The sequence below is a fragment of the Pinus tabuliformis genome, chromosome 5_1 (assembly GCF_031772625.1).
Source record: "Pinus tabuliformis cultivar Carrire ecotype Pingquan chromosome 5_1, CPIR1, whole genome shotgun sequence".
NCBI lineage: Eukaryota > Viridiplantae > Streptophyta > Pinopsida > Pinales > Pinaceae > Pinus > Pinus tabuliformis.
Window position 1 is genome coordinate 572,132,670 of NC_142305.1, and position 19,423 is coordinate 572,152,092.

Here is a 19,423-nt window from a genome sequence, read left to right on the forward strand (position 1 = left end):
TACTTGTTTGGCTTAATCCGAAATCCCAAGTATGTGATGCCTTCACATAATGGCTATGTTTGGAAATTAAACATACTCCAAATCTCATTAATCTCCCCGGGATCTCTTCTTGAATATAATATAAATAATTTTCCTTCATTTGCCTTCATACCAGAAGCATCCCCAAATCGCTGCAAAATGTTATGGAACAACCTCCATTGAGGGCAGGAAATCATTCCAAAAGCTAATATGTCATCCACAAAGAAATTATGTGAGATCTTAATACCTGCTGCCAGTCTTATGCCATTAAAATGACCCCCCGAAACTATTGACTTAATCTTAAGGCTAAGGCAATCCATCATCAATATGAATAATAAGGGTGAAAGCAAACAACCTTGATGAAGTCCCCTTCCAGCAATGAAGAAATTTGAGGGATAACCATTGACCAATATCGCGAAATGTGCCGATGTTACACAGGCCATGTTCGATTCTACAATAGGAGTAGATAGGCCAATCTTAGTAAGAATAAGGCATAGGAAGGTCCAATCAGCACGATCTTCCATTTTCCGAAGACCCACTTTCATCACAATTGCCTTCATCCTTCTCGTATGAATCAAATGTATAACCTCCTATGTGGTGGCAACAACATTATGTATCAACCTGTAATGAAGGAAACGTGATTGTTCCCTTAATATGTGGATTGAGAGAGTTCCTTTGATGTGTTCCACAATTATTTTTGAGATGAGCTTAACCTCCTGAGATGTGTATTATTTTGAGGGCATGAAGTCATTCCAAAAGCTAATATGCCATCCACATAGAAATTATGTGAGATCTTAATACCTTCTACCAGTATTATTCCATTAAAATGACCCCTCGAAACTGCCAACTTAATCTTAAGGAAAAGGTAGTCCATCATTAATATGAATAATAAGGGTGAAAGTGAACAACCTTGACAAAGTCCCCTACCAGCACTGAAGAAATTTGAGGGATAACCATTGATCAATACCGCGAAATGTGCCAATGTTACATAGGCCATGATCCATTCTACAATAGTTGTAGATAGGCCAATCTTAGTAAGAATAAGGTGTAGGAAGGTCCAGTCGACATAGTCATACGCTTTCCAAAGATCCACTTTCATCACAATTGCCTTCATCTTTCTGGTATGAATCGAATGTATAACCTCCTGAGTGGTGGAAACAACATCATGTATCAACTTGTTATGAAGGAAACCCAATTGTTCCCTTGATATGTGGATTGAGAGAGTTCCTTTGATGGCTATCCCTTTGATAGCTTGGGTTTCCTATGTATGGTTAGAAATGTCATCACTTCTTTTCAGGGTTGGTGTTCAAATGATTGAATTTTTGTTTTGAACTAATTTTGGACAAATTGATTTGATTTTCAATTTCAAAGATATTTCAAAGTCTTACAAACCAGTAAATTAGCTTTAAAAATAAATATCTCATAAAAATTGGCGGTGTTGAGTTAAAAGTGCCTAATTTTAACAAATTAATTTTAATTTTTCATCTTTTATTTATAATTTTATAGAACAATTTTTTTTGAATGGTAGGTTCTCAGATAATTAGCAAGTTTTTGTTTTTGATTTTTTTTTTTTTTATGCAATGGGGAAAATTGATCTTAAACTCAATTGTCAAACTATTAAGGATAGTCATCACTTAATGTTAATGGGAAATGCAAGCTAACTCATCACTGTTATTCAAGGAAAATCAAGCCACCTAGAATTACTCACTGGTGGTTCAGAAGGGGTAAGCTTTCAGTCCTCCCAGATACCTCTTTAGCCATTAACCTTCCTAAAAAATAAATTCTTAACTAAATAAAAGCAATTTTAAAGCGGACTTCAATCTACTAAATTAATTTTAATATATTTACAATTTAATTAAATAAAACTAATTATTTATTTTTTTAAATTCTAAAATATTTAATTTAATTAAGACCATATTATCTTATCTTAGAACACAATTTTTAATCACAAATATATCATTTAAAATTCACATAAATGGCCAATCTATATAATCTTACAACCTATCTTTCCAAATTAAAAAGTACACTGTTGATTTATCAACATTACATTTGAAAACATAATACATGTATAAATACATGTATATCGCCAAGTGAATTTTTTTTTAAGAAAAACACCAACAATTTTCATTAAGCCATAAAAGATCTAAATTATAAAGCACATAGACCTACCAAAGAACCCCATATGGAGCATCGGAAATAGCCCAAACAATGAGCATTACAATATGAGTTAGAAAAAAACCTACCAATAGGAAAAAAAAGGCTGTGAGGCCATACATAAACCCAAATAGGCCTCATCGCCATCGCTAACCACCAAACCAACCTGCTTCGAACCCTAAAAAACCCTCTCTTATAGAAGTCCTGTTTCTCTTCACGCTAAGTGTAAAATACATATCCACATAGACATGTTTTTGGATAATAATATTGTTGCATGGACCATAATAATTTAGTAAAAAATGTAATTTTAAATACTAATATGCATTATTGATTTTGATTTTAGTTTTGTATTTTAAAATCTAGTTTGTATTTTGAAACATTTCGTTTCTTTTGAGGTATGATAGATTTGCAGTTTTGAATACATGTTGCCTCAACTCACAAGAAATAACATGAAGTTTTAAATAATCACTATTATACATGTGTTGAAGAAGAATATGATCTTTCAAATTTACATCATTATGTAAGATATTGAATTTTTTCAATAAAAGTATTTTTAAGTATATGTATTAGATGGATATTATTATTTTGAATTTAATTAATTTCTTGATATTTTTGAAAAAAAAATAGAGAGAATTATTCAAAAACATATTTCAAAAATTGTATGAGAAATAAGTTGAATAGAAATAAAATAACATTGTTTTGAATAATGAAAAAATTACATTGAAATCATTGTATGTAGACATAAATCAATGCATTTCAATTTCTAATGTATTTATTTTGGGTTTCAATGTATATGTCAATTTCAATACTACTCAATTTCTATTTCTATGGCAATATCACTTTCACTTTCATTTTTCATATTTATATTTATTTTTATTTTTATTTCAACTTATTTCAATTTATTTCAATTTAAATTTCTATGTCAGTTTCAATTTTTCCTTTTATTCAATTTCTAACACCTTGGTTTTAGCATGCATGTCAGTTTATAAATGTGCTGATTTAGAAATTATGAAAAAATCTACATTGAAATCAATAAGTTGATTTCAGTGTACATGCCAATTTCAATTTCATTTTCAATGCCAATTTCTCTTTATATTTCAATTTTTGTTCAAATTTTGAGGCATTGATTCTAGTGTGCATATCAATTTCTAGATGCATTGATTTTAGTGTGCATATCAATTTCTAGATGCATTGATCTAGAAGTGATGAAAAATATACACTAAAATCAATGCATGTACACTAAAATATTTTTTTTCCAAATTAGAAAGATTCACTGACTTACATGTTTATGTCTACCTATTGATTTTAAAATAGACAAATGATATTTTCAAATCTTAATAAAATAATTACTATTCATGAAATTTGATAAGATTGTGACTACAAAAGCCTTTTGTTTTCGTTTTCTCTCTCTATGTGTATATTTTAGTGTTGTTAATTTTTATTGCCAAGTGAATCTTGTTGGAATATTATGTTCAGAAGATAGTGACAATTTTCCAATTTTAATTCCTCTTGTTTGGATTCAGATTCCATTGGATGGTTTGCACACATAGATGTCACTTATTATAATTGAGAGAACTTTATTAATACATGTATAGGTGGGTGCAAGCTAAAGATGGTCTTGCATAATGCATTAGTGGCAATACAAAGTTGCAAAAACAACTATATGTTAAATTGGAGGAATACATAGAAGTATTTATGCAATGAATTTGAAGATGGTGTAAAAAGATGAAATGTAGGAAAATGAGTTGGCTTTCCGAAAATATAACTTTTATTTATAGAAATTATGTCTAAATATGTAAGTTTTGAGTTTTCCTCACATTGGTACGTTATTTTTATGCAAAATATAATGTGTATGTTTTTGTTAGTGCAACTTTTGAGTATCTAAATGATGGAATATTGGTACAAAAGTTTATAGAGTTGTAGAGAACAAATTATCCTTGTGCATAATTATTTCTCAAATTTTAATAATCTTATATATATAATGAAAATCATTATATCCTTGAAATTACAAGGTATTCCAATAATGCAACCTAAAAGGGTCTTACCATAAGCAACCATTCCTTTTTTCCTTTCCTTCTTTTCCCTTAGGTTGTATTTCTCAATGTTGTTTAGTACACTATTTATTTTATTTCCAAATGGTTAAGGCCTCCAAAATTTATAACAGAAATAAATGAAGTATGTATTATAAGATTTTGATATATGTCAAGAGAAAACATGTATTAAAAAATGTAAAACCTGTTTTTTTTAAATATATATTTAGAATTGACATATATATATATATATATATATATGGGTACATAGTTTCATGGATGAAAACTTTGTCTAGCTCATAGAAAAACAATGTCGAAGATAGATATATATCTGTATTTTTTCAAAATTTGATGTTCTCATGTATGTGCATCCCAAACCTCTAGGTTCGTGATCTCAAAACTATATCTGAAACAACCAAGTCACCATGCACATAGGATTATTTCCAGGGAAAAAAATAATTCAAAAAATGTGTACGCATTAATAGTGTGTGTGTGTGTTCTTAATGTAAAAAACATGTCCACTGTCCAAAAAATGCATGTATTTTGTTCACTAGGAATGTGCACATGTTCATGCAGCTAGTGAATTTAACACATGGGAAATGTTGAGGTGGCGTTGTAGCGGCTAAAACAACCCCTCAAATTCTTGACACTCTAAAATTTTTAACCCCCCTTATCTTGAAATCCTTAGAAGGCACATTACAATGGTTATCCTAAACCTTCCTATCCATAAGATCTTGACAAGTTTTCTTTCACTTTAATTCTACCCAAAAGAACCTTGTCACAGATTTTGTGATTAGGTGCATTGCAAAAATGCGATAAGTTCAAAATTGAAAATCCTTATTATAATTTGTCATTGTAGAGTGTGGATATATCCAATCACACATCTCGCTTACAACTCACAATAGGATCCATAACATTCTGTGATAGTGATATGCGACTAAGGGGGTCCTCCCGCTATTAAGACTTGCACGATAACATTATGCATTATGACCTAGTGACCAAGAGAACTACATACACCCCTCACACTACCATACAAATTTATCTGTGATCATGAATTTAAAGCATTGTTTCTATCACATGTGTGATCAAATTATATAGAAAGGGGTCATCCCCAATTCATTTGCTAATTGAATTTTGGTTTGAACCCGCAAGTACGTAATGCAAGGAATCTTCTCAAATTTTGATCTACCTTTGTAGTTTGTGATAATGATCAATGCTAGTAACCAGGTTAATATTTCCCTCTTCTCATGTAATCTATGGTTGAAATTGTTGTATTTTCATTATTCATCATTTGAGTTACCTCGTCATTTTACCTTCCCAACACTTCACTTATCTCATGCCTCTAACTATAAAAATACAATTATCCTCTACACTTAGCCATAAGCTATCTCACTCTCCCATAGTAGCAGAAATTCCATCACCTCACCCTGCAAACTCTTTTAACAAAAAACGTCCTAGAGCCTTCCCTTTCCCTACAGGTGCCCAAAGTCTCAAAACTTAGAACTCTGGCATGCCCTACCTTAACACATCGACAAATTCTAGGAAATATCCTCATCCCTCATTCACCTAATATTTCCACCACTGATAGATCATTTCCCCTACTGCATTGCATTTTGTTTGTGTGAGCTGTGGTTGTGCAACTACCCCTTACCATAGATTGTTATCAAAGGTCACAATTAAACTCAATCTCCTCTATATCCTTGCGATTAATGACTAGAACCCATCTGCAATCTATCCTTGTCATTTGTGTTTATATCTCATCTTCCTCTCATCTTTATGATATGTGATTAAGCCCCTCGCTATTTCTTTCCCACTTTGCGACTAAGCCAATCACACTCTAACCTCACAACTTGTGACTTAGCTTTAAAAATTAATTTATCTTGTGGTTTTCCTAACATTTTTAATTTCCATAAACATATTTGAAATGTCAGGTATCATTGATCTCAATTGTTTTAGTATTTCATAATCTATTAGTGAAATGACTTCAACAACTAGAAAAAGGTATAGAAAGGAGATACCAGAAAGTAGTATTGATGGAGTTGATATGAGAGAGAGAGCAATCAAAATTTTAGATGGCATCATAATTACTAGATGCCTTATGTGCTAGATGTGAGTTCAAAGGAATGGGGTGGAGATGGAGTTTCGATCAAGACAATCCACCTCTACATATATATTGTAGAAACTTATGAAACAAAAGATATAGAAAGATGTATGACTGAATTACTGAACATTTCATTTCAATTATATATTAAAAAAATTTCAACTCATGGCCTCCTTATATGTTGGATAGGGCCATGACATCCTTGCATGATATTGCAGATTGGTTTACTCCTAGAGATGCTTCATACATTAGGATATTTGGTGGTTACAAGCCCCCTCATCAATTAACTATGCATGTCACTGGAAAAGTGGTACTACAAGAAGTGACATATCAACTTACTACAAAGTTAACAAGCTCATTGGTAAAATATAAGAAAGCTTTGTGTCCTACATTTCCTTTGTATATCGAGGCCTATTGTATTAAACATTTCAAGGATGCAAAAGCATAAGCCCAATATTTAGAACACTTCAAGCTTTGTGAGCTGAGCTATCATAGGTATGATCCAAAAGGGATTTCCACTAAGCATTGCAAAGCAATCAATTATAGTTGGAAATATGCTTCACCTGTTGAAGAAGATGAGAAGAAAAGAAATAAGTTTTTCAATGCTATGAAAGCCTTGGAATCATCTCAAGGGATTGGTACTTCCCAACCTTTAGATAACCCTGAACATTTAGATGGAGACTCACAAGAGAGCATGAATTTAGAGGATAGGAGAGTTGCACTAAAGATAAAATAGGAGAAGGAGGCCAAGAAGAAAATATTTAAGAAATAAAGGGTGAAATGTGAAGCCAAGAAAAAATCTGAAGAGGAGGCTAATAAGAAGCAAGTTGAAGAAGTGAGGAAAAGGAAAGAGGAAGAGAAGATGAGGAAAAGGGAAGAAGAAGAAAGACAAAAGAAAGAAGTACTAAAGAAGAAAAGGAAAGAGGCAAAAAAGAAGAAGAAATATGAGATGAGGAAAATGGAAGAAGAATAAATACAAAAGCAAAGTCACTAAAGAAGAAAAGGAAAGAAGAAAATAGAGAAGAAGAAAGAGGAAAGATAGAATGAGCACTAATAGGGACAAGGCAAGAATCAGAATGTTAGTGAAATCACATGAAAAGTTGACAAAAAATATGACCAGAACACTAAATGAATATAACATAGACATAACGAATTTGAGTCCCTTATTGAGGAGTACAAAATACCCTTCATTAGTGTGGTAGGAGAAATAAGATCTGAAGAGGAAATTTGGCAAGAGGTCCAGGAGAGATTAGATGCAATGAAACAAACGACTTCTCAAAATGACTTGGAACCTACAAGAGAGGTAATTTCACATCATATTGTAGGACCAACAAAAATTCACACTAAAATCTCAATGCTTTTATATTAGTTACAATTATACATGAAGATTCTATTGTTGGATGTTATAGAATGTTAGATGAGATTCAAAAGTGAATTGTCAAAAAAGGTCAAATCCATAACTTCTGAATAAAAATATTGGTACACATACTTGACACAACAACTGCATGTTGAGGCTCTTAATATGGATATCATGAGTTTAGTGCCATGAAGGAACCTTGTATTTTGAAATTCCTTGTAATTTGTAAATAAAATTATTTTTGAAATTAAATTTATAATAATTTAGAAATATTTGATTGGTCATATGAAGAGTTTATATGGATCTCAAGCTCTACAACCCTAGCAGACCCGTGACTGCCATGAACTAATCTGAGCCGTGAACCTAATCCTCTGACGGTAATAGCAGCGCTGCACACCAGGGAGATGCCCACCAGGTCGAGATGACAGAGGAAGCTGGGGGGGAGAGATTCCCTCCTATTGGGATGCCGCGGTAGGGGATTCCCATCAGAATCTAAGCAACCAACTGCAAGCACAGGAAATGAACCAAACGATAGGACCTGTCCTCGGGGCGCGGTGGCAGGCTCGTAGTAGGGGAAAATGCATGTCGTGTGCAACAAAGAAACCAAGATTCATCATTCCGATGAAAAAAATGGAGAGACATAGAAGCTTCATGAAGGACCACGCGTTGTTCTGCAAGTTCAAAGGAATGTGGCCGATGGAGAAAGACCTTATCAAGTGGATACAACAGAAATGGCAACCCAAAGGCCATATCAAAGTCAAGCTGGGAACTAAAGGCTTATTTACGATAATATTCTCAAACCTGCAAGATAAAGAAAGAGTATTTGAAAATGGCCCTTATTTCCATTATAATGCTGGTCTGTTCATGAGATATTGGGAGGAATGTTATGACCCTGACAAGGAGAAATTCCTGGCAGCCCCGGTATGGGTAAGATTGTTTGGCCTCCCAATGGACTTTTGGGACCCAGAAATATTAGAGGGTATTGGGAATACGATAGGAAAATTTGTCAAAATAAAAGAAACGACAAAAAGAGGCAGATATACATCTTATGCGAGAATCTGTGTATATATGAACATAGCTGAACCCATACCCGAATCTGTGGAGCTAGAATACCATGAAGAGGTTTGACAATAGATATTAGACTATGAACATATCCCTTTCAGATGTTGAAGGTTCCATGAATAATGCCATTTATTCAAGGAATGCCCATTGAACATGGAGGAGATGGAGAATAAGGACAATAAATAGAAGAAACCATAGGACGATAAGGAAGGGTTCCAAGAAGTTAAAACCAAGAGGAGGCAACCAAAGGAATCCCATAACCCAGGAAAAGAATACCAAGCCCAGTCGAGTAGCAAAAACAGATTTGAAGTATTACAGGTGGAAGAAGATGAAGAAAGCAAGATCCAACCCATGGATTATTAGGAAAAAGGAAAAGAGAGTAGCTCTAGTCAAGTCAAACCAAAATCCAAGCAGAAAGACCAAGGAGATCTCGCAGACAAAGAGGACAAAGAAGAAAAGGTAGGGATGGAAACCACCACAATGGAAATTGACCCAAGAAAGGGAGAGGAACTTAGCATGGAAGAAGAAGTCCTGAAGAAACTGCTGAATGAATGGAGACACTTAGATGAAAGATTTATTCTGGAAGACAAAAAAATATTGTACAAAGAGACTTTCCAACAATATCAAGCCAAGCAAGGACAGGGACAGATCGAGATTATAGAACAACTAGGGATGCACCAGCAAAACCCCCATGAGTATCAAAACAATGCAAAAAGGGGGAAGAAAAGGGGTCAGAGAAACCTACAAGAATCTATACAGATTATGGAAGAAATGTTGATGAGCACAGGCAGGGTGGTACTGCTATCAAAAGTATACCAACAATTAAATAAATTTTCCCAATGATAGTAACATCTTGGAACATAAGAGGCTTAAAAAACCGAGGATAATAAAGATACTTAGCAGAGAGATTGAGAAAAGAGAAACCCCAATTAATGCTTCTTCAAGAAACTAAGATCACAAGAGGGAAAATAGATGAAATCCTAAGTAAGATGAAACCGAGGTATGAGGGTATGGCAATAGATGCAAGAGGAAGCACAAGAGGGAGAGAAATTTTGTGGAATCCAACAGAGTTAACTGTAGACTACTGGATAGGCATGCAACACATCCTCACAGGGAGGTTCTGCCTCATAGGAAATAAAAACGGGTTCTTGCTCTTTGCAATTTATGGTCGCACATCCCATTAGAAAAGGAAAAATTCCTCCAAAGGATAAAGACTCTAAACCAAATGGATGAGGAAAATCTATGGTTATTAGTAGGTGACTTCAACCTGATAACAACGTTAGAGGAGAAAAAAGGAGGAATGTGAAGGGAGGAGCCATAAATGGAGAAATTTAGGGATATCCAAGAAGAGCTGCACCTGGTGGATATCCCTACAATTAATGGTAAATATACGTGGAACAACGTACAAGGAGGAAATAAGAAAATATCATCTCGTCTTGACAGATTTGTGGCAAAAGAAAATATCATAAGCAAAGATGTTTACTATGAGGCATCTATCCTACCTTGCCTGGGTTCATATCATTGGCTAATTAAACTAGAAGTGGAGTCTGGACATGAAACAAGGGCAATCAAATAAACCCTTGAGGTTTGAATCCTTTTGGCTAAGAGAATTGACCTTCATTGAGAAAATGAAGGAATGGTGGAATGGGAGGGGGAAAGAAGGCATAAATCTAATTCATACTTTCCAACTCTGACTCAAACATCTCAAAGGTAAAATAAAAAAATGGAACAAGGAAGAGTTTGACAACATTCAACAGGAGTAGGAATTGATCCAGGCTAAGATGAGGAAAGTGCAACAACAGATAATAAATGAAGGTAGAATTGATTCTCTAGTGGAGGAAGAAGGATATTTGATAAATAAATTGGAGGAAAGGAGGCAACAAGAAGAAATATTGGGGAAGCATAAACCAAGAATCCAATGGTTAAAGTAAGGGTAAAGGAATTCTAGGTTTTTTCATAAATACGTGATCCAAAACAGGCAACAAAATAGGATATTCTCCCTAGTCGATCAGCAAGGAAACCACCTTACTCAAAAGGAAGATATGGAGAACCTGTTAGTTCAACATTTTCAAAACCTACTGATGGAACCCAATCTAGATAGGATGCAGAATATAAACACAATCACTCGGTATATTCCCCACCTAGTGAGTAGGTACTAGAACATGGCCCTTCTAAGGGAAATCTCTAAGTCAGAGGTAGAAGAAGTAATTAAAGGTCTAGCGAAAAACAAAGCACCAGGCCTAGACGGGTTCACCGCTGAATTCTTCCAGGCTACTTGGTCATTCATGGGGATGATATTGTGAAACTAGTGGAGGAGTCCCGACACAATAAAAGAATGCACTCCGCCCTGAATTCCGCCTTTCTTGCCCTCATTCCCAAAATGGACCACTTAGAAGAACCACAAGGTTTCAAACCTATAACGCTCTGCAATGTAATTTACAGAATCATGGCTACAATCATGGTGAATCGCCTCAAACCTATCCTACCTGGTCTTATCTCTCAAGAATAGACATGTTTTGTTAAAGGGAGACAAATAATGGATGGTATTGTGATGGCAAAAGAGACAATACACTCATTAAAGATCAAAAATACCAAAGGGATGCTGGTAAAATTAGATTTATCAAAAACCTATGACCTCCTGAGCTGGAAGTACCTACAGGGCACGTTGAAGGCATTTGGCTTTGATTCAAGATGGATAAGCTAGACAATGTCGATGATATCAACCCAAGTTTTTTTCAAACCTCCTTAATGGGATGCCCACAAAGGCATTCAATGCAACCAGTGGGCTTAGGCAAGGTGACTCGATATCCCCGTTCCTGTTTATACTAGCTATGGAAGGACTAGGAAGGTATGTAAAAGAGAAAGTACAAAGGGAACAATATACATGTCTCAGAATGTGGGGGAATGATTTACTATTAAACACCAATAGTTCGTCAATGACATAATGATTTTTGGACAAGAAACCCTCAGGGAAGCTAGAGGGCTGATGGAGATCCTAAATTACTTTATGAGCACTTCGGGGACGGAGATAAATAAGGAAAAGTTTGATATCTTTTTCTTTAATATGACAGTCCCATCACAAGCCTTTCTAGCAAGAATAATGGGATTCCGCATTGGTAATCTCCCCTCGAAATACCTAGGAATACAGTTAAGTGACCAACAAACTAGAGTGGCAAACTGGAAGACCTTGTTGGCAAAGATCCAAGGGAGAATGTAGAATTGGACATTCAGATCACTGAATATGCCAAGTCGTGTTATACTATTGAGAGCAGTGCTCCAATCGATTCCGATTTACCAATTATCTAGCCAAGCGACGCCTAAAACAATTTGCTAAAGGATGATTGACATTTTCAAAAAGTTTTTGTGGCAAGGGCCCAGAACAGAAAAAAAATGGGCCCTGCTATCATGGAAAGACCTGTACATTCTCAATTAGGTCATGGGGGAAAATCTCTGGTGGAGATGGATCCAGGGAGGAGTAGATCTATGGAAGGAAATATGGGGGAGGAAACATGGAATGCCAAGTTTGATTGAAGGAAGGCAACCCACGACAGGAGCAATTGGTGGCACAAGTGGAGTAATGGAAGGTAATAATGGAAGGGTTAGGGGAACCTCATTCTGAGGAAATCAAATGAAGGATTGGATGGTGGGAATAGGAAGAGGGCATGTGGGGGCCCATATGGAAGCTAGGCGGGGCAGCTGGACAAAGCAATAAGAGGTTAAGGTAGACGAGAGAGAAGGCATGTGCATGCAGAGGGAGAAGGAGAAAGAATGTCTAGCGGAAGGTGGTGGACGTGGGCTGGAGGACGTCAAGAGTAAAACAGTTTCGTCAAAAAGCATTGGTATGTTACTCTGGTTTCCCTTCTCACTCGCATCGCAGAAATGAATTTTACAGAGGAACTTGGGGTGAAGGCTGAGGTAAGTCAAGACTCAAAACAAGTCAAGAATTGGGTTGTTTGGGACCCTAAATCAGTCGACTGGAGCGTCTATGCCTGGAATACTATTGGAGTGAGGGGGTTCGAGAAATCTAAAGTGCATCTTTGGGTAGATAGGAATCGAGGGAATAAGGCCCGATGGGATTCCCAATGGGAATTCTACAATGGCGTGAGTAGGAATCTTGCCGCTCTGGCTAGGTGGTACTTGAGGCATGGGAAGGAAGAAATAATTATTAGGGGCAAGGCACCCAGAACCATCATGGACAAAGTAGGAAGGCTGTGGTTAGCCTGACTCGAATGGAGCCCAAACCTTGCTGAAGGCTGTGGGCAACAAGGGATAAACAGGAGTAGAATTTGGGTGAGGGCACCAAAGAGGAGAGATTCATGGTCTAGAACCTCAAATGCGACCCTGAATGCTAATAAGGAAACCCAAAATTGGGACACATGCAGAACTGCAAATGCTGACCTGCATGTTCTTGTTTGTTGGGGAGGGGATAAGCAAAGAGGAGAGGAATTGGGAGGCCGAAGCTTGATAGTCTCTGAGAAGTAAGGAGGGAAATTAGGGGAGAAATAGGGCAACCAAAAGTCTCCAAGGCCGGAGCGAGTGGACAATCCCGGTCAGAGAAACTTAAGACCACTATATGTAAAAGAATTCTGACTTATAAAGAAAATTCTTTTGTTAATGTTTTAGGTATTAAAGAAACCAGGGTGCAGCATTGTCTGAAGTTCTGGATCCCATATCATGCTCCAGCAAGCAAGCCGGTTTTGGCAAGCTACTCAGAAAAAGTAATACAAAGTAGGAATGAAGACAATATGGAAAAAGAGGGAAAAGAGGCGGGTGAAAGAGGAGCCAGAGGAACAAGGAAGGCAGGGAAAAGGACCAAGTGGGGGGAAGCAACCTCTAGCAAAGGTCCAAACAAAAGAGGCATAAGGACTGGGAAAGAACACATGCAGAACCTCATAAACGTGTATGGCCGGAAATTTGCCGGAGGGAAGAGCTCAAATTGTAGAGTGAGAGAGGGAGCTTAATGACAACATAACCAATCAGGATATAGAGACAGAAGAATGGGAAACTATGGTGAAAGATCTAGGGAACACCAGAGGCCAACACACACTGTTTCGGAAAACAATCCAAAAATACTAGGTTATGAAGAACATAGTGGCCCGAGCAATGACACTATACAAGGAACAAGAGGTATAGGAGGAGACCCGAACAACAGAGCCCAGCATGAAGGATCTTCATAGAGAAATTGCTGCAGTCTAGATACAAGTGTATAGAAACAATGTTGCACTAAACAGGATCGAGCGAAGCATACATGACATGAGGAGGAGTGAAATCCCAGGGTCCAGTAAGAAAGCCCCGGCCCCATGGACTCATCTGATGAGTGAAATAGGTTTCTAATCATAATTTTGTTATGTGTTGGTTAGCCTTTACTTTTCTAAGTTGAAGTTTATAGTAGATAGAACTGCAAATGTTGCCTGGATGGTGTTGAAAACTTTATTTAAATTTTCGATACCATTTAACGTAGGCAGGTGGCCAACAGACCTGGTTTCCTCCAGGCAAAATGAGGCCCCTTGCAAATTCTATTAAAGACATTATTATGGGTTGAAAAAATTAATAGAGAAAGTACTGCCAAGTTTACACAAAAAAATAATAGAATTTAGAAATAAAAGTCATTTAGGAATGAAAATTCATGTGGAAAGTGAAGAGTCATGAGGGAAGTTTAAAGGTCATGGGAGGTGAATATTCACCTCACTTTGTATAAGTATACTGTCATGGCTAGTTAGAAAGGGACTTCTAGTTTTTGACTCCATTTGAGCATTTTGTCTAGAGAAGATTGTACATCGTTTGGAAAAATTCAAGTTATAGATTAGTACTTCCACTATTGGATTTCATGGATGATTCATGTATTGGTGCATTGGTGCATTGGAAATTTAAACATCATATTGAGAAGCTCATTGAGCAAAGGCAACATTTTCATGTATGTATTGTTAAGCATTATGGGACTTATCCCGTGGTGATTGGATAGTATGCATTTGTATTTCCATGTGTTAAGTTTAATGAACTCTTTTGTAAGTTTCACATATCTTATTTTAAGTTGTATGATGTTTATGCTTTCATTGCCATTATGGGTTGATAACTAATTCACAATTGATAAAAAAAAATCTTTCCTTTATTCATGTATCTTAATTGAAGTATGCTTACATCCTTCCTTTAAAGATTCATGCTATTTTCATTGGTTGCAATTATGTCTTTTGTATCTTACTTGCATAATATTTCATAGAGCTATTCTAACTTGTGTTTATTAGAAGTTATATTGGTTTTCTCATGCATTGATCATTCCATCCAAAAGAAACTTGAAAATAGCATGGTGGTAATTGGGTCCACATATTGTATGAGAATCCTATCCCAAACAATGTAAGGTGTAATTGGGACTTTGCACCAGGGACATCTCCTTATCGTTGGATTTTTTTTTTAGCTTGTCAACAAATTTGGTTCTAGGAGGGTCACCATTGCATGGTTGGTAGATTTCGACATTCTCTTCTTGCACCATATGACCAAGCTAGTAATCAGTTGGGCTCCCCACACCAAACCTTCCAGTGTGGGAACTACCTATAATTGAAGAACCCTGTCCACATAGTCTTGGGAAGGGATATGAAGTAACTCATGATCAAATTAATAGCTTTTTGATGGGCCAAAATGTACTGCCAAATACTAAGGGGGTCTCCCCAGTGTGAAGACCCAATTAGACCTCACACTATTTGGGATAGGAGCCCCATCCGGTATGTGGGCTCGGCTACCGCCATGAATGTTTTCTGCTCTTATTTATCAAATGAGAAGGTGTGAGAGTGGGGCAATAATGAAGTGCTTGGAAAACAAAACAAAATCAACATGGAAAATTTTAAGGATGAAAATTTGTCTTAAAGTTTAGAAACTTTGGTGAATCTTACTAGTCCCCAAATTGCAAATTATAAAATATTTGTTGATATATTTGTAAAAACATGCAAATTTCTAGTATTTTTATATATAATCTTTATATAATTTTGACAATTTTTAAGGTAAAAAAGTTATATACTATAAAATTTGGGCGAATCATGTTTAGAAAAAAAATGGAAATTGGCGAATCTCTTTTTTGGAAAAAACATGGAAAGTTAGCCCACTTGCGAATATTAGCCCCTAAAATTTTCCATGAAATTCAACCCAAGATTAACAAATTGAAGAAATAGGTTTAAACAAGTTACAACAACAATAAGAAGAGATAAATGATGCGGGCGATTAGTGAGCTGAAACCCCATCGGACATAATAAATAGGAACATGCTGGAGGTCAATTGCGAAGTAGTTCACAATAGGTCACTGACATGTCAAGGAACAAGTAAACACAGATTCGAAAGAAAAACATAAATGCAACCATTATGTATTAGAACATAAAATCTTGCGTATATGAAAGAACACATAAAAATATGGTGAGGCACCAGACAGCTAATACAACCACCATGAGTGAGCATGGGAATCAATGACAAAGATAAAATAAAATGTCTTATTAATATTTTGCAACTTCAAATACATATCGTGCAATTGGTCAATACCCAATAGTGGAACATGGGTTGTTCATATCATTGCCTGATGTCAAAACCCTAGCCCTATTGCAAACCCACTCTCCTAGCTACGAAGAGCCGAGTGGCCCTAGCTCTCGAGCATAAATCCACTATCTATATTGGCCAGGCAAGCTTCAATATAAAATGTAATTCTTATGTATGGACCAAGATCTTGCTTCCTTATTTCTAACTTTGAGACTCATCCTCCACTGTTACCGGAGGTACCCTCTTTTCATTTAGGTTGTTTCTTTGAGCTATCATCCACCTAATGAGCTTTGAATGCAGCTTCACGTTATGCCATGTCAGCTGGCACAATGCTTAGAAATTGGATGATATCTTCATTATCTCCACAAACTTCTCACGAACTTAACCCTGCGAGCACATACAACCATTGATTAATTACCAATATGAATTTACTTAAATAAGACAAGTCAAAATATAAACAATAATAATAGGCAAGAATTCATGGCCCTTGATATATTGTCATCAAAACAGCTCGATCTTCTATGGCACTTTATAATGGCTTTCATCATTCTTTGTATGATCGTTTTAATATGTTCTCCAGGATGTATCCTGGCATATTTCTTGACACTATATTTTAGCAAAGAGCCTGTCCTTAGGTCGCAAATTTGATAAGAAGGTCGTAGGTGGGAGGTGGGTCACATCTTCAGTTGACATCTATGAGGCCTGTAATGCGACTTTGTGATCTGGGAGGAGGTCACAAATTTGTCACATAGGATTGCGACTCAGGAAGAACAAAGATTCATGAATCCAGATCCATGGTCCTAGATTGCTAAAAGCTGCACACCCAGTGCTCACATGGGGAATCATATTGTGATTTGTGAGATTGTCATGGTGATTTGGGTGAAGAGTGACGATGTGACCCAGTGCAGGTCACATTGTGGAGTGTGCTTTACATGGGAAATTATGACCTTCTCTTAATGCCTTCAACATCATCTTGAATTACATGGCACTTCATACAATACAATGAACGATCTCTTCTGGCAAGCTAGGTCTCAGCTTAGAAACATGACTTACGGAGGTCACTTGGTCACACAGTAAGCAGGTTACACCTCCAGGTCACAGCTGATGGCTAGTCACAATTCCAGGAAGCTCACTTGAGGAATTGTAACGTGACCCAACAACTTAGTCGAAAGTGCGACCCCCTAGAGGTCGCAAGGTCACAACGCAGAGGAGGTCGCATCTCTTAGGCACCCTCCCAAGGTCTTCGTGTGTGACTTAGTGACCATTAGTCACACAGTCGCATCTTGAGCAAGGTTGCGCTACAGTGGTCGGGCACATTTGTGACTTGGTGACCTATGAGGATACTCAACTTGACGAAATTCGTAGGGTTACATCGAAACTTGGAATGTGTCCGCTGGATCTCACTTCTGTGACTCATATTTGAACCACGCTCAGGCATTTCTCTCTTTTTCGTCTAAATCTAGCAGCCCCATAAGAGCTTAGCTTGCATCAACCTCTCTTCATTCCTGTGATTTCCATGGAAAATTTTGAATGCCTGGTGGTGTCGTCGTGATTTTACAATAATGTCTTACAATGGACATATACCATCACATGCATGTTATTATAGTTCTATTCCAAAAGGGCTTTTAATGACCATTCAATCCCAGGTTTTATCCTCTTTCCAATGCAGATGTACTTCTCGTTGTCGTCCAACATGAATGTATTTCCATAAATGATTATGGTGTCGGCGTGCTTCGAATACATATCAACATCATTCGCACATTTTATATACCACGAAATTTGCATTTTTGAGGGCGAGTTCATCACTTGGTGGTCTAACGAAGGCCATGCGGTCTTGTGTCGACTGGTATGGATTATGGCTGTGACCTTCCTCATCGTGTTGTAATAATGGAAATGCATCCCTTTTCCCTTTGCTGTAGACCCGTTATGATATATCCAAGGAATTTAGAGAGGGTTACGATATTCTCAAGGAATTCAGAGCAGGATGTCATCACCAAAGGTTGTCAAATGGCATCCAACATAGAGGTAGAGATCCAGCACACCACACATTTTCCATTTGAAACAATATTTCAATGCATAATCTTGATGTCCCAATTAACTGTACGCTTCATCAATCGCTTTTACACTCAGCCACATAGCTTCTTACACAAAGTTGTATACGATAGGTGGTTCCTTCATAGTGGTTTTAGGCACTTAAAGTGCCCTTGAAGGCCCGACTCCCATTGGTTTCATGAGGGATATTATTAATCGCAACACTTTAGGGTTTTACAATATGGGGGATAGACACATGACCTTCCAAACCACAGATCAACTGAAGGCACCAGGGCATATGCGCAGTATGGCCAATGGTGCGTCAAATGTTTATCTCTTGGATCGGGTCTTCATCACTGCCTCATAATTACCATTGCACCCCTTCAATCTATGCTCCTTATTGACCTCTACACAACTCGTCTAATATAGGGTCCATCATTCACCTTTAACGTGCTAAAAAAAGTAGCTTTCAATGTATAGGTATCATGGGTGATGGTCATTGGTGAAGACCTAGACACCTCATTATTCCTATACGATGTGCCATCATGATCCTCATTGAGACTACACAAAACCTTTGCTATCGTCGAGCCTGTGTGTCCATAGGTAATATTAGAAGCTGGTCATAAGGAGAAGTTTTTATACATTTAGATGTTAATACCTACAAGCATAATGAACATGGGGCCACGTATTCAAATACTTGTTATAGAAAAGCATGATAAATTGTGCATGCATGTATCATCCAAGGCTTTAATATTGGGTGTGTAAAAGATAATTTATCAAATGTATCAATACCCCTTAGCACGTGAATTGAATCAAATTAAAAAAATGAATATGTAGCTGTCGTGTCTCAGCTCGAAGCTATGATTTCATCTTGGAGAGGGAAGAGATCGAAACTATAATTTGGATATCATTAAAACCCCTCCAATCCTGGTGCAACCAGGATGATGTTATGGTGCGCTGATAGTGAACACCCATGTCTGTGTCAATGCAATCAGTGGATAGGGAAATGTGAGACAAGGTCAGGGGCTATTCAATCATTAGGGTTTTGGGTGCACAAGATGGGGATCACAATAACAAAACTCAAATACATTTGAAGGGGCGAGGATGATGGTGAGGCACTGCCGTCGACAAAAATGCATTCCCATAATATTTGGA